General features: G+C 48.9%; 1 protein-coding gene and 1 long non-coding RNA gene across 2 annotated transcripts in view; both read left to right on the forward strand.

Annotated features, from left to right (window-relative positions):
• LOC123761286 (sulfotransferase 1A1-like) overlaps positions 1-24,475 on the forward strand; it is a 163,312-nt gene that overhangs the window by 118,747 nt on the left and 20,090 nt on the right. The gene's annotated exons all lie outside the window — the stretch shown is intronic.
• LOC138357404 (uncharacterized) lies at positions 125-4,664 on the forward strand. Its single transcript, XR_011225009.1, has 2 exons — positions 125-665; positions 3,291-4,664. It is a non-coding gene; the product is annotated as an uncharacterized lncRNA (long non-coding RNA).

The following is a 24,475-nucleotide window of genomic DNA, read 5'->3' on the forward strand; positions in this document are numbered from 1 at the left end:
CCAAGTCAGTGTACTAATTAACCTTAGTCTATTTTTTAAAGATAATAAAAAACAGCTGTAAGTAGACATAGAGAAAAATGAGGCACAAAAGTTATGTTAAGGAAGAACCTTAACTCTAGAGGACAATGACCTGTAATTGGAGGATGCATTTTAGTGGCTGGTATCTCAACCCGTCCTCGACTCAAGTCCATTACATTCAGCGGTCGACCCCACAGACGCATTCATAAATTTTAACATGCTGTTTATTCAAAACGGGAATTTTCTCAGGTATAAATTAATATTATAATATATTAGCATATTGTGTATATATAGGCATAGGTTAGGTTAGGTTAGGTGTTTAGGTTCTGTTGGCGATTATTTGTATTTGTAGTACGTGGGTGAAGCATTTATAGCGTTGTGGTTCGAACAAAATTCGTCAGTGAAGCACTTGTTCCGGATATGTTCGAACGTCAGAAGTTGTGAGTCGTGTGTAAACCGCTTTTCATTCATAAACAGGGGGTTTGGCGGGTGCATGGAATCACTTTTGAATCTTTGTTTGGAGGACGGGCTGGGTATCTATAGTGTGCGGGTCACTGGTCATTACGTGTGAGAACGAGGGAACGTGCAGCGATCTCACCAAAACCGGACCTAACAATTAATGAATCTTTACATGTGCACTATGGAAGGTAATGTAAACATTAACATGCTTTATAGAGAATACAAGTGTGTATATGTGTAGGTTTCCTCATCTTAAACAGCATCAGCATCAATAGCTAAAGTGGCCGAGTGAAGGTTTTTGAAGTTAGACAAACGAGCATCAAACAGAGAATTGTCTAGCGTCAACAGAGTACACTAAGCAGTGTTATCCAGACTGATAGACAACACCCACTACCATCAACATGGATACTTAATTATATTCGGCGTCTTACCCTGGGATGTAGTTCAGACAGTCACAGGTCGGCACCTTACAAATGAATGTGGTACAGAAATTCATAGTTCGGAGCCATTCCCTGGGATGTGGTACAGGAAGTCATAGGTACTAGTTCACCTCCTCGGCCACAGACTCGAAGAGGTGAACTACGCGTAATTTTGTCATAGAACTCGATCAAGTTTGTCAGGCATGACTTTCCCTTTCAAAATCCATGTTGCCGTTCTCTTACACAATTTATTCCTTCTAGATGGTACACTATTCTCAACCTGATGACTCTCTCTAGCACTTTATAAGGAATACTTGTTAGTGACACTGGTCTGTAATTTAGTGCCTCCTGTCTGTCCCCTTCTTGAATACTGGGACAAAATTTGCCCTTTTCTATAATTCTGGATGATTTCCTGTTTCGAGTGTTTTAATAAAAACCTCGTTAGTGGGCGACATAATAAATCTGCAGCCTCCTTCAGTAGCCATTGGTGATATTAAATCTGGCCCAATTGATTTTGTTACTTCTGTTTTTTTTCAGTTTTTTTTTTTTAATCTATTCCACTGTGAGTATTATGTCATCCAGTGTTTCCTCTTGACTTTTCATCACAAAACTCTGGTCTCCACCTTGGTTCCATTAAAAAGATCACCTGGAATTAACAAATCCACAAGGGCTGTGATGAGGATGCATCACGCTATTGTGATTTCTGCGTGTACTTCCTGGAATCTTTTGTTTAAGTCCTCACACACCTCCTTTTCGTTTTCCATAAGACTTACCTTCCCCCCCCCCCCCCCCCCTTTAGCCTTAGCACGTGGTCTCTGACTTGTGTTTCTCCTTATATGGCTATAAAAGAGCCTTGGTTGGCCATTAGCTTTTGCTGCTATGTAATTTTAAAATTGACTCTCAGCTTCCTTCCTGACTCTTGTATAATCATTTTTGGCTCTCTTTAGCGAGTCTCTATTTTCCTCTGATCCCACCTCTCGGTACTTTTCCATGCTTTTTTGTTCCTCTCTTTTGCTTCTCTGCATTGCCTATTAAACCTGGGGTTTATTTTGCCTATTTCATCAACCTCCTTTTAGAGTGGGATGTACTGCTCCGTTTTATATGTACATTTCTGAGCAATAACTTCCATATTTTCATTTGTTGTCTTACCGTCCAGTTTCCTCCCCAACTGGACATCACTCAGCAAGTCCCATACCTTAGCGTAGTCTGCACGTCTGTAGATTCTCATATTCCTTAGCATATTTCTTGGTTTATTCAGATTCTTTAGCTTCAATATGTGCTGCAGCACAATAATGCAGTGGTCACTTGCACCCCGGGCATCTCATACTCTATTTCTCCATATCTGCCTCATTTTGGGTAAACACCAGGTCTTGTATTGATGGTGGGTTATCTCCCCCTTACTCCTGTTGGTTCTGTAATATGTGGTTTCAGGAAGTGTTTATCTGCTGCATCTACCAGTTTTGCTCTCCATGTCTCTTCACCACCATGGGGATTCTTACTTATTCAATCTATTTCTCTGTGATTGAAATCCCCAAGTATTAGCATTCTGTCTCTCGCTCCTCGTACCACCATGGCTGCTTTTCCTATTACTTTCAGGCCTCCTGTTGTTTAGTATGTTTTTTGTCGGTTTAGTTGCTTAGAAATATGCTAAAGAATATGACAATCTACAGACACGGAGACTACAGTAAGGGTGGGACATCCCTCAGTGACATTCTCTCTCTCTGGTTGGGCACCATTCCTTCCCCCGTCCCATCTCAAATCCTTATCCTGATCCCTTCCCAGTGCTATATAGTTGTAATGGCTTGGCGCTTTCTCCTGATAATTCACTTCCCCCCCCCCCCCCCCTCTCTCTCTCTCTCTCTCTCTCTCTCTCTCTCTCTCTCTCTCTCTCTCTCTCTCTCTCTCTCTCTCTCTCTCTCTCTCTCTCTCTCTCTCTCTCTTTCTCTCTCTTTCTCTCTCTTTCTCTCTCTTTCCCTGTAACTGTCGTCCTAGTGAAGTTGCCTCCATGTGATACTACTAAATTTTCCCTCCACAAGTCTTGGCCCCAGATTGGTTGCCAGATGTGATAATGTTAATTTAGGAGGCGAGAGCAAACGCCGAGGCCCAACAATCGTTCTCCAATCCCTAGGTCGTTAGCTCCTTAATTGAATAATCAATCTAGAGGGGTAACAAATGGGTTCTAACACCAAACTTAGTATTTAATGTTTGAAACTCTGGGCTTGATCAAAGAGCTTAATCCTGTTAAATTAAAAAAAATGGAAGTTGCTCTAGCAAAGCAAAATAATGGAGCAGTACTCAAAGGTTGTTGACGAAAAGATACTTTTGTAACAACAATTTATTCAACAAAACTTAGTAATACACGGCAATAACAATGTTACGTTACTTTACTTCCAGAGTGTCACTCTAACAGCTAAACAGTACCAGGTACATCAGGACACGGGTCCCACCACTCTGACTGGTAATCACGAGACCTAGTCTCCAGCCCTCTTACATAGGCAAAAGGAACAAAGTAAACTAACTGAATAATAGTGAACACTTGCACTCAACCCTTGCAGTGGCAATCAGTGGCAGTGGAAATACAGCAATAACAATATAACTTCTCACAAAGAGAACTCTTGTCACTTTGACAATCTTCTGGGGCTCCGGGCTGGGGCTCCGCTAGCAATCTCCTGCTAGGGGCTCAGAAGGCAGAATACTCAGCCCCTCCAACTCTCGGGATTCACCAGAGTCTCCTGGCTCCGGTGAATCAGGTCACAGGAGATGACCAGTAATGCCCACCACCGCAGGTCTATGCTCCCACCACTATGGGGTGCCACTGATTCACCCTGGGAGCCCTTCAGTCAACCACGGGGAAACTGCTGTTAGCAATTCCGTCCTAGACACGTGGAGAAGTGAAGGAAGACCCAGGCTTACCTTTTAACAATAACTTTCCCTGAGTCTTGCCTGCTAGACAAAAAAGTTGCAGGAATTCCTTTCCCGCCTGCCTTCCCTACCTTCTTTTAACAAGGTCACCAGCTGGGTTGGTATATCTGCACCCCAGCAATGCAGTTCAGTGGGTGTATTCTATACTGCTTGTTGCCAGAGTGTTGCTAGTTCAATAGAGTTGACACTGGTTTGTCAGCCCAAGATATACTTCCATAAAAGTCTGTGTGGGTTTACCTCTGTCCAGCCACGACATTGCTTGTTGCCATAGTATTGCCACCATCTCGGCTGTGATACTGGTCGGATGGCCCAGGGCACACTTATATAGAAGTCTATGCTGCTTTACCACTCTCCAGGCAATAAGACCTTCTGTAGAAAATGTAACGTTTGCTAGGTGGTACTATAATAACCCTCGTGTATGCTCAGAGATTATTATGGAGGCACACTTAAACACAATGCTAAAATGTGTGAATTTACTGACAAACTACATGATCACACATACATTTACAAGCAATACAGGACTGGGAAAATGAGAATAATAATCTGGAGATCGTCAGCAACTCTTCTTTTACGACCTCCAACAACTCCTCCAACTGGGCAGATTAAAAGAGGGCCTCACACTCCCTCACAGAGGGGGACTCTTCATCAACGTCGGCTTCCTCCTCTTCAACTGCCCCGCCGTACACACTCGCTGTCCTCTTCAACAGTCCTGGACACAAGCTGGCCTGCAGCCTATCCTACTACTAATGTATCAATGTTGCTGCAACATACATAGGTAAATATCATGACCTATCTAGCCTACTCAAACAAGGGGTAATGGGAGGGAAATTGATCTACTTTTACATTCCTGGCTCACGACGCATGTTTTTCGATGATGTGAGGTTCCCACGATTCCTGAGTCAGTCCTCGACGATCCAGGCACGTTCCTCAAGTCCTCAGGTGTCGTGAAGCCTTCGCGTCGTCGCCGAACCAATCCCAAAGATTCAGATATCCCAATCTTGGTTCACCAGTGGGCACGATATGCACACACTCGTCCTTCCACAAGGCGTTGCTCCTTGCCCTAGGAACGGTGTCATCCCTCCAAAATCCTCAGTGAACGTGTGACCCGGTAACAGCTAGGCCTGCACGCCACACCTTCCAGACCCCTCCAGCGTCGTCGCCGACCGATTCTTCAGGTTTTGGCACTTCTCTGCTCAATGAACTGAGCAAGGCTTGCAGAGCCTCAAATCCTCAAGAGATGACCGAGAAACGTCTTCTCCCTCTCGCAGTCAAACCAGCTCTGACGTTGGCACTTCCCGGGGAACTCGGTGACGTCACGGTGGGCTCTGATTGGTCGCCCGTGACCTAAGTCACCCAATCCGCACTCGGCTAGCGTCCTCTACAAAATGGCGGATTTGCAGGTAGGGGGTACCATTTCATTTGTATCAGGCGCCACTTTTCCCTTACCTACAAACTTATAATGTAAATTTCTCCCTTATCTGGCGACGCTCTGGTTGCCACATATACCAACAGACTCCCTGTATCTCAGAGAATCAGTAGAGAAAGCTGATATGACTCTTAAAGCAGGCAAACGGAAGAAATAGGAGAGGACACTATAACAATATGCACGACCGTAAGAGGGACAATGCAATTTGGACAATAAGGAGCAGGGTGACGCTCCATTAAGTGACTGAGTAAAACGGGTATGGCCAATACGTAACCTAGCCAGAGCCGTCTCCCACCGCCAGTTACAATGGCAGGAGGAAGGCCACTGGGACACACGACTCTTAAGAGTACGCAGTTTGTTACCAATAACAGAAGACCAACAACTCTGTCAGCAGGCAAGGATGAAGGCATGAATAACTGGGTAAACGTCGGAATAAGGAATACATTTACAGGAGATGGGACAAGTGCTGATAGCTTCCTTAGTGGTGGCATTTGCACGCTCATTTAAAGAGACACCAACATGGCTGGGAACCCAGCAAAACTCAACCGACTTAAATTTACTGGGGATAAGAAACAGCCAATGTTGAATCTCGATATTCACCGGGTGGACCGGATTAAAGGACCTTAAAGCCATGAGGGCATTACGAGAGTCAACTACCACCACAAAGGAGGATTGACATTGGGAAAGCAGGAGACGAAGAGCATAGAGAATAGCATAAAGTTCTGCTGTGAAGATGCTAGCCTCCGGAGGAAGGCGACGCATATAAGAGTGGTCAGGAAAAACAACAGAGTAGCCCATACCGTCAGCAGACTTAGACCCATCGGTGAAGATGGGAACGGAAGGGAAGCGAGAAGAAGAGTGCTCAAGGAAGAGGCGTTTCAGAACCGTAGGTTAAAAGCTTTAGTGATGCGGGTCAGAGAAGTACAAAATTTGGGAAGGGGACCCTCCACGGGGGGCAGGGATGGAACAATACGAGGAGAAACATTGGTAATATGAACCGAAAGAGAATCTTGTAAGCGAGACAAACAGACAAAGAGGGAGGTGGTGAAGAGCAACAGGAACTACAGGAGGGGAAAAAGCCAAAGCACGATAGAGGCAAGAATGTGGATGCTGTAAGGATCGCGACAGATAACGAAGACTGTAGCGATCACGGCGGTCCTGGAGAGACAGGAAGCCAGTGTAAGCGTACAAGCTGAGGGTAGGATTTGAACGAAAAGCACCAGAACTGAGGCGCAACCCAGTATGGTACAAAGAAACAAGACGGCGAAGAGTGGGACGAGGAGGAGGAGAAGCAGAAGAGTATGCAGGGCAACCATAATCGAGTTTAGACTGGACGAGGGAGGAATGCAAATAGATGAGCGTGCGCCTATCCGCTCCCCAAGAAATATGGGAGCCCAAGAAATATGGGCGCCCAAGACAAATGAGTGTCAAAGAATAACCCCAAAAGCTTTGCGAAATCTTTATATTCAAGGGGATGACCATAAAGTGACAGAGGGACGAAGAACGACCCGCTTTCAAGTAAAAGTCATGGCACAAGCCTTAGTAGTAGAGAACTTGAAGCCATGATTGGTGGCCAAAGATGACAGGCATCAATCGCAAGTTGAAACCGCCGTTGAAGGAGAGGTTAATCATCTCCTCGATAGCAAAGAATAAGATCGTCAACATAAAGAGTGAAGAAGATGCCAGAAGGAAGGGAGGAAAGAAGACCATTAAGGGCAACCAGAAAAAGAGTAGTACTCAGAACACTACCTTGGTGCACACCTTCATACTGCCGAAAAAAGGCAGAGAGAATGGTACCAAGCCTGACGCGAAAGGTACGACGAGAGAGAAAGCTTTGAAGGAAGAGAGGGAGATTACCACGAAGGCCAAAAAAACGAAGTTGGGACAGAATATGGTATCTCCAAGACGTGTCATAAGCCTTTTCCAGGTCAAACAGGACAGCAACAACGGAGGTCTTCGCAGCAAAAGCAGTACGAATATGACCTCAAAGTTCACCAGAAAATCAGTCATGCTGCGACACTTGCTTAAACCAAATTGAGAAGGAGAGAGGTGGTGATGGTGTTCCAAGAACCACATTAGGCGGACATTTACCATACGCTCAAAGAGCTTGTAGACCACTTGTGAGAGCAATAGGGCGGAAGTCCTTAGGGGGACGTACCAAGAGACCCTGGTTTCCGAATAGGGACTACAACGGCATCGAGCCAGTCCTCAGGGACGGACGACGACTCCCAGACCTGGTTATACAGACCCAGTAATACTGAGACGTGCACGGAAGGAGATGGCGAATCATCTCGTAATGAACGTCATCCGAGCCGGCTGCCGTAAATCCGCAGAGGGCCAGGGCAGACAAGTTCAGAAAGAGAGCGGATCGTTATAGGGAAGGCGGAGAATTGTGTGGAAATCTACAGGATAAGATTCAAGAACAGGCTTACGATGAAGGAAGGATTGAGATGATGAGAACCAGAGCTAACAGAAGAAAAGTGGGAACCCAGTTCGGTCGCGACTGTCTCGGGGGCCGCCACAAGTAAGTAATTATCAAAAGAAGGCACCAAACCGGAAAGGCTATGTAGCACCATCAAATGCGCAGATAATCAGAGGGCGCTAAATATCACCAAGGATGCAAATACGTGAACAAAAACGCATAAGGCGAACGATATCAAAAGTATCAGAGTCACCAAGAATTCTATTGAGGGTCGGAAAGCAAGACACACGCTCGTCCTGGAAGTCAGGACATTCAAGAAGGACATGCACGACCGTAAGAGGGACAATGCAACTAGGGCAATAAGGAGCAGGGCGGCGCTCCATCAAGTGACCATGGGTTAAGCAAGTATGGCCAATACGCAACCTCGCCAGAGCTGTTTCCCACCGCCGGTTTCGGTGGAAGGAGGACGGCCACGAGGAAACACAACATTTAAGAGTACGTAGCTCGTTACCAGTAACAGACAACCAAGAAGCCTGCCAACGGGTAAGGACTGAGGAATGGATAACCGGGTAAAAGTCGGAATACGGAATGCCTTTATGAGAGATGGGACAAGAGCGGACAGCTTCCTTGGCGGCAGCATCCGTACCCTCATTTAAAGACACACCAATAAGGCTGGGAACCCAACAAAACTCAACCGACTTAAATTTACTGTGAACAAGAAACAGCCAATGCTGGATCTCGACAACTACTGGATGAACCAGATTAAAGGACCCGAGAGCCATGAGGGCACTACGAGAGTCGACAACAACTACAAAGGAAGACTGACAACGAGAAAGCAGGAGACGAAGAGCATAGAGAATAGCATAAAGTTCCGCTGTAAAGATGCTAGTCTCCGGAGGTAAGCGACACATATAAGTGCGATCAGGAAAAACAACAGAGTAGCCAACACCGTCCGCCGACTTAGACCCATCGGTGAAGACAGAAACGGAGCGGGAGTGAGAAGAAAAGTGCTCAAGGAAAAGGCGTTTTAGAACCGTAAGAGGGGTAAAAGCTTTAGTGATATGGGTCAAGGAAGTACAAAACCGCGGAAGAGGGACTCTCAACGGGGGCAAAGAAGGAACAACACGAGGAGAAACATTAGAAATACGAACGGAAAGAGAATCCTGGAGGCGAGATAACCGGACAGAAAGAGGGAGGTGGTGAAGAGGAACAGGAACCGCAGGAGGGGTAAAAGGTAAAGCACGACAGAGGCGAGAGGAAGGATGTTGCAAGGACCGCGCAAGATAGCGAAGACAGTAGCGATCACGGCGGTCCTGGAGAGACAGGAAGCCAGTGTCAACATACAAGCTAAGGACGAAAGGCACCAGAACTGAGGCGCAACCCAGTATGGTGCAAAGCATCAAGACGGCGAAGTGTAGAAGGAGAAGCAGACGAGTAAGCAGGGCAACCATAATCGAGCTTAGACAGGACAAGAGAGGAATGTAAAGCAAGGAGAGTGCGCCTATCTGCTCCCCAAGAAGTATAGGAGAAGACCCGAAGGAGGGTACAGGCCTTAGAGCACTCAACACGGAGGTAAGAGATATGGGGAGACCAAGACAAACGAGTGTCAAGGAATAACCCCAAAAGTTTCGCGGAAACTTTGTATTCAAGGGGATGACCATAAAGTGACAAAGAGGGGCGAAGAACAACCCATTTCCGCGTAAAAGTCATGGAACAAGTCTTAGAAGTAGAGAACTTGAAGCCATGATCGGTGGCCCACGACGACACGGCATCAATTGCAAGTTGAAGCCGGCACTGAAGGAGAGGCGAATCATCACCCTGACAGCAAAGGGTAAGATCATCGACATAGAGAGCGGAGAAGACACCAGAAGGAAGAGAGGAAAGAAGACCATTGAGGGCAACCAGAAAAAGAGTAGGGCTCAGAACACTACCCTGGGGCACACCTTCGTATTTCTGAAAAGAGGCAGAGAGCGCGGTACCAAGGCGCACCCGAAAGGAACGACGGGAGAGGAAGCTGCGGAGAACGAGAGAGAGATGACCACGAAGGTCAAAAGAATGAAGTTGAGATAAAATATGATATCGCCAAGTGGTGTCGTAAGCCTTTTCCAGGTCAAAAAGGACGGCAACAACGGAGGTCTTCGCAGCAAAAGTAGTACGAATATAGACCTCCAAGTTCACCAGGACATCTGTCTTGCTGCGGCACTTGCGGAAACCAAATTGAGAAGGGAGAGGAGGTGATGGTGTTCCAGGAACCACATCAGACGAACGTTAACCATACGTTCAATGAGTTTTGCAGACACAACTTGTGAGAGCAATAGGGCGAAAGTCCTTAGGGGAAGTACCCTGAGACCCCGGTTTGCGAACAGGGAGGACAACGGCATCGAGCCAGTCCTCAGGGACTGACGACGACTCCCAGATCCGACTATACAGACTCAGTAAATACTGAGACGTGCACGGAGGGAGATGGCAAAGCATCTCAATGAATACCATCGGAGCCCGCCGCCGTAGAACCGCAGAGGGCCAGGGCAGAATGAAGTTCAGAGAGAGAGAAGGGATCATTATAGGGAAGTTGAAGACGAGTGCAGAAATCTAAAAGACGAGACTCAAGGACAGGTTTACGAAGAAGAAAAGATTGGGGAAGATGAAGACCAGAGCTAACAGAAGAAAAGTGGGAACCCAGTACGGAAGTGACCTGCAACGGGTCCGCCACAAGAGTATCATGGAGGTGAAGGACCGGTGAAACATCGTGAACGAATTTACCCGCTATCTTGCGGATACGCTTCCAGATCTGGGCCAGAGGAGTTTCGGACGTAATTGTTGAGACATAAGATGCCCAACATTCACGTTTAGCAGTACGGATGGCCCTACGGGCCACCGCAATCGCTTTCCGAAAGAAAAGAAAAGAATCGGTCGTCCGCCTACCACTGTGCCTCTTCCAGGCTGCACGATTACAGCGGACAGCCCGAGCACAGTCCGCATTCCACCAGGGAACGCACTTCCGTGGACCCCGAGAGGAAGAGCGAGGAATAGAGCGGAGGGCAGCGTTGAAGACAGTGTCATGAAAAAGGAGGAGAGCGTGAGAGAGAGGCAGAAGGGAGAGGTCAGAGAGAGTAGCACTGAGGGTAAATAGGGTCCAGTCCGCCTTAGCAAACTGCCACCTAGGGAAAGAGAGGGAAGGGCGAAAAGAGAAAAAGGAAACAAGGATGGGGAAATGATCACTTCCATGGATGTCATCAAGAACCTGCCACGTGAAATCTAAGTAAAGAGAAGAAGAGCAGAGAGAAAGATCAAGACAAGAAAGGGTGTGAGTCCAAGAGTCCAAATGAGTGGGCTCACCAGAATTCAGAAGAGACAGGGAAGAAGAGAGGAGAAACGGCTCAAGAAGGCGACCCCGGGTATTCGTCAGAACGTCACCCCAAAGAGAATGACGACAATTGAAGTCACCCAGCAGGAGCACAGGCTCCGGCAAGGAGTCTAGGTGGTGTTTCAAATCAGGAAGAGAAAGCGGGACACTCGGGGGGAGATAAATGGAACAAACTGTGTACCATTTCCCCACAAAGATACGAGCAGCAGAACAATGGAGAGGCGAAGGAAAAAGTAAAGGAACAAAGGGAACATCAGCACGAATCAAAAGAGCAGAAGAATTAGAAGCCCCAGCAACGGCTGGGGTGGGGGGAGAGAAAGGAATAGCCACGAAAACGACCAGGACGAGCACCAAGCATCGGCTCCTGGAGACAGACACAAAGGGGCGAAAACCGCGAAATCAGAAGTTGGAGTTCGAGGAAATTGGCGTAATAACCTCGAACGTTCCATTGAAGAATGGACAACGACGAGAAGAGAAAGGACAAAAACAGAGAACAAGGAAGAAACAAACGCGAAAGAGCAACAGAGCACGTTAAAGAATATCAGGGTCAGCAAAGTCAGGGTTAGGGGGCATGGGTAAACTGAGCAAAGACGGAGGGAAGGAAACAGGAGAACAGATCAGAGGTGGGCGGGCGGGATCTGGAGGAGGAGGAGGAGGAAGAGGAGGAGACAACGGAGAGGAGCAGTCAAGGACAGCAGCAGGAAGACAGGGAGTAGAAAGAGGGGAGCGCACCCCAGCAAGAGCAGCAACCTAAAGGGAAGCAGGGGCCAAAGAAACCTCCATAGCAGGAACAGGGGGTGCAATCACTGAAACGGGAGGGGAAGGAGCAACAGAGCCAGAAGTAGGAGCTGAGGAAGAAAGCGAAGCCGCCTTACCCGCCGGGGAGGAGGAAGGAGAGGAGCCAGGTTTAGGCTTCTGACTTAAAGAGACAGGTGTCCCAGCAACCACGTATTGGGCAACGGATTCTAGCGTCACAACAGGAGAAGCAGAACGAGAGCACACATGACGGCCGTTTGGAGAGCGATGGACATCAGCCCGCACCGACAGGCGGCGGGGAGAGTCAAGAGACGGAGGGGAAGGATGGGAATGAGGAACGGAGGGAGACGAGGAAGAAGACACAGGAGACACGACAGACCGGGTACAAAGAAGGGGAACCCCAGACAGAGGACCAGGAGGTGGACCCTTCGGGAGAGAACCCAAAAGAACAAAGGAGGGGGCATTGGGCGTATCAGGGTCCAAGGCCCGGAAACGGTTGTGAGTGAGGAAGGCGGGAAGGACGAGGAGAGGAAGAGCGCAACACTCGAGCATAAGAGATATTAGCATAAGGCGGGAGCCAGCGAACCTGGCTCCTCGCCACAGGAAAAGATAAACGCTCCCGGTGCTTCAAGTTGAGGACGGCTGCCTCAAGCTTGAAATGGACACACGCACGGAAGAAGGTGCACTCCGACTTAGTGCACTCCGACTTAGAGTGACCTTCGCCACCACACAAAGGACAGAGAGAGACAGTCCCGGAGCAGCGGAGGGCACGATGCCCAAACCTCCAGCACTTGTTGCACAGCCGAGGAGAAGGAATGTACTCCTGGACAGAGAACCTGGCACCAGCAAGAATGACAGAGGGTGGAAGGGTCCTTACATCAAAGGTAATCTTCACAACCCGGAGTGGTTGACGGCGACTACCACGAGGGGGACGAGTAAACGTGTCCACCTGGAGAATAGAATGGCCCTGGGCAGCAAGGATATGTCGAATATCGTCGTGGCAGTCGCGCAGGCCCCGAACACCGGTCGCAACATGGGGCGGGAGCAGAATAGTGCCAACACTGGCATTGAACTGAGCGTTCTTCGAGACCCGAACAGGGGTCTCGCCAAGGCAGGATAAGGCAGCCAAGCGGGAAGCAGCATCCTGAGAAGGAGCAGCAACGACACGTGTACCGAGACAAGTGGGGTTGAAAGTAATGGAGGCATCCACTGAATCAACAAGATGTCGATGGAGGGAAAAATCGTCAGGAGGCGCAGAATCAAGAGGGAGATCAAAATATTTGGCCCACGAAGCGGGACTTAACAAGGCTTGATAGGTAGCAGAACTGGAAGGAATCGAGCGAGGGCGGCCGTGACGAGGACGGCGGTTGAGGAAGGAACGCAAATTAACTTAAAATGTTTTAGGCTCTGATCTGTACCCTGGTGGACATCAACCTTTATAACTACTAGTTAAGTGAGAGCAACAGGTACTGTTGTAGAGGTTATTGGCAACTGTGAGTTTCAGCGGAGCTGTGATTAGGATGACCTACGTGAGGAATATTTGTACGTGATGGGCCCTACGTAGGGGCCTTGTGAGCTATCGGACCACCTGCTGGAGGGGTCGCAAGTGAGTGGATGATTGGGTGTCCAGGCTGGGGGCGATAGGGGGAATGGGGTCTTAGCACCAGTGTGTGATAATAGACGATGTAGTAGGACTCTCTGGTTAAAAAGGGGGAGCACAGCTGGGGACGACGCACCCTTCCTGCACTGGCCTGCGCTTGGCCTCCCTGACTCCCTTGGTAGGTGGTGTCCCTTGGCTCCAGGTCCCAAACCTCTAAATTTATTGATGCATGGATGACAAGACGTCTCTTACCTAGGCTCGTGGGGTAGGCGACGAGGCCCCCCGAGTCGAACTGTCCTGGAAGACAGGGCTCTGTACCCGCTGCTACAGGGCTCGGTTTAGGCCCAGACCGGACTCCTCCACCCTGCTCCCCTCCCTCCTCAGTGGTTGGGTCAGGCCCCAAGCCTGCTGTGGTGACCGCCTCGTCCCCTAGCACGGCTCCATCTCTTATTGACTACTGCGCCTTTTGACTTCTGTGTCTGTGTCTATGTCGAGGTTCTCACCGCCGTCCCCGCCACTGCCGCTCTCGTATGCTCCCTTCCCATGCTGATTCGCACCATGCCTTGTTTGGTCCTGCTACATACACTAAGTACTTTGACCTCCATCCTTTGGATTCAACTCCTCCTGACGATTTTTCCCTTCATAGGCATCGTGTTGATTCAGTAGATGCCTGTTGCCTTCAACCCCACCCGTCTCGGTGCAAGTGTCGTTGCTGCTGCTCCTACTCAGGATGCAGCCGGCCGCTTTATCCCACATTAGCGAGACCCCTGTTCGGGTTCCCCAAGAACGCTCGTTGAAATGCCAGTGTAGGCGCTGTTCTCCTACCGCACCATGTAGCAACCTGTGTTCGAAATCTAAAGTACTGCCACGAGGATATCAAGCGTATCCTCGAGGCCCAGCGCCATTCTTTCCTTCCGGTGGCTACGTTTACTACTCCCCCTCGTGGTCACCATCCGCCCCTTCGGGTTGTGAAGATTACCTCTGATGGTAAGACCCTTCCGCCCTCTGTCATTCTTGTTGGTGCCAGATGCTCCGTTCAAGAGTATATTCAATCTCCTCGGGTCTATAATAAGTGCTGGAAGTTTAGGCATGGTGGCCCTCAAATGCTCTAGTCCTCTCTCTCTCCCATGTGTGGGGATGAGGGTCATTCTAAGTTGGAGTGTACTTCTCCCCAGGCCTGCTGCCGCAATTGCGGTGAGGCCCACCCTACCTTCTCCCACGCATGTATACCTTACAAACTTGAGGCAGCTGTCCTTAACTTGAAGCACTGGGACCGTTTGTCTTGTCCTGAGGCGAGGCACCAAGTTCGTCGTCTCCCCACATTCGCTGGCGTCTCTTGTGCTCGCGTGTTGTGCTCTTGCTCTACTCGTATTTCCCGCCTTAATCAGTCTTGCAACCGTTTCCAGGCCTTAGACCCAGACACTCCCACCACCTCCTCCCTTGTTCCTTTACGTTTTGTCCCGAAGGGTCTCCCGCCTGGTTCTGTCTGGGGTTCCCCCATCTTTCTACCCAGTCTGTCTTGTCACCTGTCTTCTTCCTCTCCCTCTAATCAGCCTCTGTCATTCTCCACCACGGGGGCAATGGAGGAACAAGATAAATTAGAAATATGAACCAAGAATCCTGTAAGCAAGGTAACCGGACAAAGAGGGAGGTGTTGAACATGAACAGTAGGGGTAAAAATTAAAGCACGACAGAGGCGAGAGGAAGGATATTGCAAGAACCGGGCCAGATAGCGAAGTAGCTATCACGGCGATCCTGGAGAGATTGGAAGCAAGTGTCAACATACAAGCCGAGGACGGGAGTCGAACGAAAGGCACCAGAACTGAGGCAACCCAGTATGGTGCAAAACATCATGACGGCGAAGAGTAGAAGGAGAAGCAGAAGAGTAAGCAGGCAAACAATCTAGTTTAGACAGGACGAGAGAGGAATGTAAAGAGGAGCGTGTGCCTATCTGCCCCCCCCCCCAGCCCCAAAGAGGTATGGGACAAAACCGTAAGGAAGGCAAGGGTCTTAGAGCACTCAGTTCAGAAGAAAGATATATGGGGCGACCAAGACAAACGAGCGTCTTTACACAATGGGATGACCATAAAGTGACAAAGAAGAACGAAGAATGACATGTTCCGAATAAATGTCATAGCAAAAGTCTTAGAGGTAGAAAACTAAGCCATAATCGGTGTTCCAAGACGACACTGCATCAATCTCAAGTTGAAGCCGCCTGTGAAGGAGAGGAGAATCACAACCCTGACAGCAAAGGGTAAGATTGTCGACATGGAGAGCGGAGGAAAGTAAGGAAGGGAAGAGGAAACGCCAGAAGGAGGGGAGGAAAGAAGACCATTGAGTGCAACTAGAAAAAGAAGTGCTCAGAACACTACCTTGGGGAACACTCATTGCCGAAAAGTGGCAGAGAGTGGCACCAAGCCTCGCTCGAAAGGATCGACGAGAGAGGAAACTTTTGAGGAAGAGCGAGATTCTCACGAAATCCAAAAGAAGGAAGTTGGTACAGAACATGATACCGCCAGGTTGTGTCTTAAGCCTTTTCCAGGTCAAAAAAGACGGCAACAACGGAGGTCTTCGCAGCAAAAGCTGTACAAATAGAGACCTCCAAGTTCACCAGGACACCTGTTGTGCTGCGGCACTTGCGAAAATCAAATTGATAAGGGAAGAGGTGGCGATAGTGTTCAAAGAACCACACGAGACGAACGTTAACCATACGTTCAGAGCGTTTGCTGACAACTCTAAGGCAATTGGGCGGAAGTCCATAAGGGATGTCCCGAGAGACCCTTTTTTCAGAACAGGGAGGACAACGGCATCGGGCCAGTCATCAGGGACTGACGACGACTCCCAGACTATTAAACAGACTCGGTAAATTCCGAGACGTGCACGGAGGGAGATGGTGAAGCATCTCATAACGAACGCCAGCAGAGCGCGCTGCCGTAGAACCACAGAGGGCCAGGGCAGACTGAAATCAGAGAGAAAAGGGATCGTTATAGGAAAGTCGAAGTGCAGAAATCTAAAGGACGAGCGACCTTCAACTGGTCTGCCACAAGGGTACCATGAAGGTGAAGGACCGGCGAGACATTGGGAACGAATTTTCCGCTATCTTGCGGATACGCTTCCAGATCAGCAGCAAGTGTGTTTCGGATAATTGTGGAGACACAAGACATCCAACATTCACGTTGAGCTATACGGATGGTCTTTCGGGCCACCGCACTTGCCTTCCGTAACAAAAGAAAAGACTCTGCCGTCTGTGGTGTCTCTTCCAGCGGACAGCCCGAGCACAGTCCTCATGCCACCAGGGAATGCACTTCCGCATTCCCCGAGAGGATGAGCGAGCAATAGAGCGAAGGACAGCGTCGAAGACAGTGTCATGAAAAAGGAGGAGGGCGCAAGGGAGAGGCAGAACAGAGGTCAGAGATAGTAGCACGGAGGGTAAAAAGGCGCCAGTCGGCCTCAGCAGACTGTCACCTAGGGAAGGAGAGGGAAGGGTGGAAAAAAAAATAAAAAATAATAAGATGGATGGAGAAATGGTCACTGCCATGGAGGCCATCAAGAACCTGCCATGTGAAATCTAAGAGAGACAACGAGCAAAGAGAAAGATCAAGACAGGAAAGGGTGCAATTCCGAGAGTCCAAGTGAGTGGGCTCAAAAGAAGTCAGAAGAGACGGAAGAAGAGGATGAACGGTTCGAGAAGGCAACCCTGGGTGTTTGCCAGAACATCACCCCAAAGGCTATGTCGACAATTGAAATCACCCAGCAGGAGCACAGGCTCCGGCAAGGGGTCCAGGTGGTGTTTAAGATCAGGAAGAGAAAGTGGAATATTTGGAGGAAGATAAATGGAACAAACCGTGGACCATTTATGAACAAAGATACGGGCAGCAGAACATTGGAGAGGCAATTGAAAAATTAAGGGGACGAAGTACATCAGAGAAGAAGAGTTATGGCCCGCAGCAACAGCTTTAGAGAAAGTAATAGCCATGGAAGCGACCAGGGCTAGCACCAAGCATCGGCTCCTGAAGAGACAAAGGAGCAAAAACTGAAATCAGAAGTTGGAGTTCAAGGAAATTGGCATAATATCCACAAATGTTCCAGTGAAGAAGAGACGTAAACAAAAGAGAAAGGATAGCAAGAAAGACACAAAGGTGAAAAAGAAACAGCATGTTAATGAAGCCCAGGGTCGGGATCAGGGTCAGCAAAGTCAGGGTTAGGGGGAATGGGTAAACCGAGTAAAGATGGAGGGAAGGGAGCGGAAGGACAGACCGCAGGCGGACGAGCTGGGTTCGGAGGAGCACGAGGACAACGGGGGGGGGGGAAGGGGCCCCAATCAAGGACAGCTGAGGGGAGAGGGGCAGAAAGAGGGGAGCGCACCTCAGCAAGGGCAGCAACCGAGACGGAAGCAGGGGCCAAAGAAAACTCCACAGCAGGAACAAGGGGTTCTATCGTCGAAACGGGAAGGGAATGGAACGATAGTCAGATAGGGGCGACGAAGAAAGTGAAGCCGCCTTAACTGCCGGGGAGGAGGAAGGAGAAGAACCAGGCTTTTGCTTCTGACTCGGAGACATGTCCCATCAGCAATGTACTGGGCAACAAAGACTAATGTCTCAATAGAAGAAGAACGAGAGCGAACAACAATCTCCGGGAGAGCGATGGACATCAGCTTGCAGAGACAAATTCAAGTATGTTTATTGAGACAAGAAAAAATACATCTCAAAGGGATAGAGTAGCTTAGGCTATTTCTACCCCTCTTTCTTGCACAGACAGGCGGCGTGGAGAGCAAAGAAACGGTGGAGAATGACAGAGGCTGATTAGAGGGAGAGGAAGAAGACAGGTGACAAGACAGACTGGGTAGAAAGATGGGGGAACCCCAGACAGAACCAGGCGGGAGACCCTTCGGGACAAAACGTAAAGGAACAAGGGAGGAGGTGGTGGGAGTGTCTGGATCTAAGGCCTGGAAACGGTTGCAAGACTGATTAAGGCGGGAAATACGAGTAGAGCAAGAGCACAACACGCGAGCACAAGAGACGCCAGCGAATGTGGGGAGACGACGAACTTGGTGCCTCGCCTCAGGACAAGACAAACGGTCCCAGTGCTTCAAGTTAAGGACAGCTGCCTCAAGTTTGTAAGGTATACATGCGTGGGAGAAGGTAGGGTGGGCCTCACCGCAATTGCGGCAGCAGGCCTGGGGAGAAGTACACTCCAACTTAAAATGACCCTCATCCCCACACATGGGAGAGAGAGAGGACTAGAGCATTTGAGGGCCACCATGCCTAAACTTCCAGCACTTATTATAGACCCGAGGAGATTGAATATACTCTTGAACGGAGCATCTGGCACCAACAAGAATGACAGAGGGCGGAAGGGTCTTACCATCAGAGGTAATCTTCACAACCCGAAGGGGCGGATGGTGACCACGAGGGGGAGTAGTAAACGTAGCCACCGGAAGGAAAGAATGGCGCTGGGCCTCGAGGATACGCTTGATATCCTCGTGGCAGTACTTTAGATTTCGAACACAGGTTGCTACATGGTGCGGTAGGAGAACAGCGCCTACACTGGCATTTCAACGAGCGTTCTTGGGGAACCCGAACAACGGTCTCGCTAAAGCGGGATAAAGCGGCCGGCTGTATCCTGAGTAGGAGCAGCAGCAACGACACTTGCACCGAGACGGGTGGGGTTGAAGGCAACAGGCATCTACTGAATCAACACGATGCCTATAAAGGGAAAAATCGTCAGGAGGAGTTGAATCCAAAGGATGGAGGTCAAAGTACTTAGTGTATGTAGCAGGACCAAACAAGGCATGGTGCGAATCAGTATGGGAAGGGAGCATACGAGAGCGGCAGTGGCGGGGACGGCGGTGAGAACCTCGACATAGACACAGACACAGAAGTCACAAGGCGCAGTAGTCAATAAGAGATGGAGCCGTGCTAGGGGACGAGGCGGTCACCACAGCAGGCTTGGGGCCTGACCCAACCACTGAGGAGGGAGGGGAGCAGGGTGGAGGAGTCCGGTCTGGGCCTAAACCGAGCCCTGTAGCAGCGGGTACAGAGCCCTGTCTTCCAGGACAGTTCGACTCGGGGGGCCTCGTCGCCTACCCCACGAGCCTAGGTAAGAGACGTCTTGTCATCCATGCATCAATAAATTTAGAGGTTTGGGACCTGGAGCCAAGGGACACCACCTACCAAGGGAGTCAGGGAGGCCAAGCGCAGGCCAGTGCAGGAAGGGTGCGTCGTCCCCAGCTGTGCTCCCCCTTTTTAACCAGAGTCCTACTACATCGTCTATTATCACACACTGGTGCTAAGACCCCATTCCCCCTATCGCCCCCAGCCTGGACACCCAATCATCCACTCACTTGCGACCCCTCCAGCAGGTGGTCCGATAGCTCACAAGGCCCCTACGTAGGGCCCATCACGTACACCACCCAAAGAGGGGGCAGGAGAGAGGGGGGGGGCAAAGACAACCCACACCGATCCCAAGGAGGTGTACGCGAGCCCCTCACCACGCCAAGGAGGCACTTCGGAGGGAAGAAAAAACTGCCTAATATTGTAACTATATTAGACATATGCACGTGATACTTTCAAACTTTAACAGTACCCCGAAATCTAGCCTAGATCAGTCCAAGTATTAACAAGCTTGGACTAGCATAGCTTAGTGCTATGCAATGATATTATAACTAGCAAATATTCCTCACGTAGGTCATCCTAATCACAGCTCCGCTGAAACTCACAGTTGCCAATAACCTCTACAACAGTACCTGTTGCTCTCACTTAACTAGTAGTTATAAAGGTTGATGTCCATCAGGGTACAGATCAGAGCCTAAAACATTTTAAGTTAATTTGCGTTCCTTCCTCAAGAAAGAAATGTCACTCACTCTGGTGGAATTAGTCATGGTATGATCACATGAAGCATTACAAATATCCTGATGGCTGTCGGTTATCTCACTGATTAAAGTGCGAAACAACTAAAACATCCAGTCACTTGGATTATTTCTTAATATGGTTCTTTAAGGAAGAGAACTGCACTTGACCCGGACAAGCCAAAACGTTCACAGAATTCTAAAGCTCCAGCAACAATGCTAAAGTATTACAGATGACTTGCCAATTAGAATCGACTATTTCCACACACCTTTCCTGAAGAAGTCTCCTTCGCTCTTCTGGGCACCTTGGTGATAATTTGCAGCATCTTTTTCACTTCGAGCTTTCATCGAGGAGAAAGAACAGTGTTCGGCAACCTGGCGAAAGGAACCAATATTATTACCACAACAGGTTCAAACTCACCTCCCCCCCCCAAAAACACACCTACCTAGACATCCCCTTAACCCCCCCCCCCCCACACAGGTAGGTAGGGGTGTGTGTGTGTACTCACCTATTTGTACTCACCTATTTGTGCTTGCAGGATCGAGCATTGACTCTTGGATCCCGCCTTTCTAGCTATCGGTTGTTTACAGCAATGACTCCTGTCCCATTTCCCTATCATACCTAGTTTTAAAAGTATGAATAGTATTTGCTTCCACAACCTGTTCCCCAAGTGCATTCCATTTTTCTACTACTCTCACGCTAAAAGAAAACTTCCTAACATCTCTGTGACTCATCTGAGTTTCCAGTTTCCACCCATGTCCCCTCGTTCTGTTATTATTACGTGTGAACATTTCATCTATTTCCACTTTGTCAATTCCCCTGAGTATTTTATATGTCCCTATCATATCTCCTCTCTCCCTTCTTTTCTCTAGTGTCGTAAGGTTCAGTTCCTTCAGCCGCTCTTCATATCCCATCCCTCGTAACTCTGGGACAAGCCTCGTCACAAACCTCTGAACCTTCTCCAGTTTCTTTATGTGTTTCTTCAGGTGGGGGCTCCATGATGGCGCGGCATACTCTAAGACGGGTCTCACGTAGGCAGTGTAAAGCGCCCTAAAAGTGTGTGTGTGTGTGTGTGTGTGTGTGTGTACTCACCTAATTGTACTCACCTAATTGTGCTTGCGGGGGTTGAGCTCTGGCTCTTTGGTCCCGCCTCTCAACCGTCAATCAACTGGTGTACAGATTCCTGAGCCTATTGGGCTCTATCATATCTACATTTGAAACTGTGTATGGAGTCAGCCTCCACCACATCACTTCCTAATGCATTCCATTTACTAACTACTCTGACACTGAAAAAGTTCTTTCTAACGTCTCTGTGGCTCATTTGGGTACTCAGCTCCCACCTGTGTCCCCTTGTTCGCGTCCCACCAGTGTTGAATAGTTCATCCTTGTTTACCCGGTCGATTCCCCTGAGGATTTTGTAGGTTGTGATCATGTCCCCCCTTACTCTTCTGTCTTCCAGTGTCGTAAGGTGCATTTCCCACAGCCTTTCCTCATAACTCATGCCTCTTAGTTCTGGGACTAGTCTAGTAGCATACCTTTGGACTTTTTCCAGCTTCGTCTTGTGCTTGACAAGGTACGGGCTCCATGCTGGGGCCGCATACTCCAGGATTGGTCTTACATATGTGGTGTACAAGATTCTGAATGATTCCTTACACAGGTTCCTGAACGCCGTTCTGATGTTAGCCAGCCTCGCATATGCCGCAGACGTTATTCTCTTTATGTGGGCTTCAGGAGACAGGTTTGGTGTGATATCAACTCCTAGATCTTTCTCTCTGTCTGTTTCATTAAGTACTTCATCTCCTATTCTGTATCCTGTGCCTGGCCTCCTGTTTCCACTGCCTAGTTTCATTACTTTGCATTTACTCGGGTTGAACTTCAACAGCCATTTGTTGGACCATTCACTCAGTCTATCCAGGTCATCTTGTAGCCTCCTACTATCATCCTCTGTTTCAATCCTCCTCATAATTTTTGCATCGTCGGCAAACATTGAGAGGAACGAATCTATACCCTCTGGGAGATCATTTACATATACCAGAAACAGTATAGGTCCAAGGACTGACCCCTGCGGGACTCCACTTGTGACGTCTCGCCAATCTGAGACCTCACCCCTCACACAGACTCGTTGTCTCCTGTTGCTTAGGTACTCCTCTATCCACCGGAGTACCTTCCCTCTCACTCCAGCCTGCATCTCCAACTTTCGCACTAGCCTCTTGTGTGGCACTGTATCAAAGGCTTTCTGACAATCCAAAAATATGCAGTCTGCCCATCCTTCTCTTTCTTGCCTTATTTTTGTTGCCTGGTCGTAGAATTCAAGTAACCCTGTGAGGCAGGACCTGCCATCCCTGAACCCATGTTGATGCTGTGTTACAAAGTTCCTTCGCTCCAGATGCTCCACTAGTTTTTTTCGCACAATCTTCTCCATCAGCTTGCATGGTATGCAGGTTAGGGACACTGGCCTGTAGTTCAGTGCCTCCTGTCTATCCCCTTTCTTGTATATCGGGACTACGTTAGCTGCTTTCCAAATATCTGGCAGTTCCCCTGTTGCCAGTGATTTGTTGTACACTATGGAGAGTGGTAGGCACAGTTCTCTTGCTCCTTCCTTTAGAACCCAAGGGGAGATTCCATCTGGGCCTATAGCCTTCGTCACGTCCAACTCTAGTAAACACTTCCTTACTTCCCCACTGGTAATCTCAAACTCTTCCAGTGGTTCCTGGTTAGCTATTCCCTGTGTGTGTGTGCCCTATTCTTCCCTATTCTGTGTGTGTGCGTGTGTGTGCGTGTGTGTGCGCGCGCGTGTGTGTGTACTCACCAAGTTGTACTCACCTAGTTGTGTTTGCGGGGGTTGAGCTCTGGCTCTTTGGTCCCGCCTCGCAACCGTCAATCAACAAGTGTACAGATTCCTGAGCCTATCGGGCTCTGTCATATCTACACTTGAAACTGTGTATGGAGTCAGCCTCCACCACATCACTTCCTAATGCATTCCATTTGTCAACCACTCTGACACTAAAAAAGTTCTTTCTAATATCTCTGTGGCTCATTTGGGCACTCAGTTTCCACCTGTGTCCCCTAGTACGTGTGCCCCTTGTGTTAAATAGACTGTCTTTATCTACCCTATCAATCCCCTTCAGAATCTTGAATGTGGTGATCATGTCCCCCCTAACTCTTCTGTCTTCCAGCGAAGTGAGGTTTAATTCCCGTAGTCTCTCCTCGTAGCTCATACCTCTCAGCTCGGGTACTAATCTGGTGGCAAACCTTTGAACCTTTTCCAGTTTAGTCTTATCCTTGACTAGATATGGACTCCATGCTGGGGCTGCATACTCCAGGATTGGCCTGACATATGTGGTATACAAAGTTCTGAATGATTCTTTACACAAGTTTCTGAATGCCGTTCGTATGTTGGCCAGCCTGGCATATGCCGCTGATGTTATCCGCTTGATATGTGCTGCAGGAGACAGGTCTGGCGTGATATCAACCCCCAAGTCTTTTTCCTTCTCTGACTCCTGAAGAATTTCCTCTCCCAGATGATACCTTGTATCTGGCCTACTGCTCCCTACACCTATCTTCATTACATTACATTTGGTTGGGTTAAACTCTAACAACCATTTGTTCGACCATTCCTTCAGCTTGTCTAGGTCTTCTTGAAGCCTCAAACAGTCCTCTTCTGTTTTAATCCTTCTCATAATTTTAGCATCGTCCGCAAACATTGAGAGAAATGAATCGATACCCTCCGGGAGAGGGTATGTGTGTGTGTGTGTGTGTGTGTGTGTGTGTGCGTGTGCGTGTGCGTGTGCATGTGCATGTGCGTGTGCGCGCGCGCGGTGTGAAAAAAATTATTATTAGTAGAAAGTTTATTGACAGTTGAGAGGCGAGCCGAAAGAACAGAGCTTAACCCCCGCAAGCACAACTAGGTGAATACCTACACATCTCCCCCCCCTCACACACACACCTAGACATCCCCCTCCCCCCCTAACACACACACAATGATGTGTGGGGTCAGTGGCTGACTGGACAGCACACTGGATGCCTGATCCCGTGGTCCTGGGTTCGATTCCCGGCGCCGGTGAAAAACAATGGGCAGTTTCCTTCACCCCGATGCACATGTTATCTAGCAGTAAATAGGTTCCTGGGAGTTGGACAGGTGCTACGGGCTGCTTCTTCTGTGTGGCGTGTAAAAAACAAACAGTAGTTAGTAACAGTTTGTGACAGTTTAAAGGCGGGCCAAAAGAGCAGGGCTTAACCAG

The sequence above is a fragment of the Procambarus clarkii genome, chromosome 7, assembly GCF_040958095.1.
Source record: "Procambarus clarkii isolate CNS0578487 chromosome 7, FALCON_Pclarkii_2.0, whole genome shotgun sequence".
Taxonomy (NCBI): Eukaryota; Metazoa; Arthropoda; class Malacostraca; order Decapoda; family Cambaridae; genus Procambarus; species Procambarus clarkii.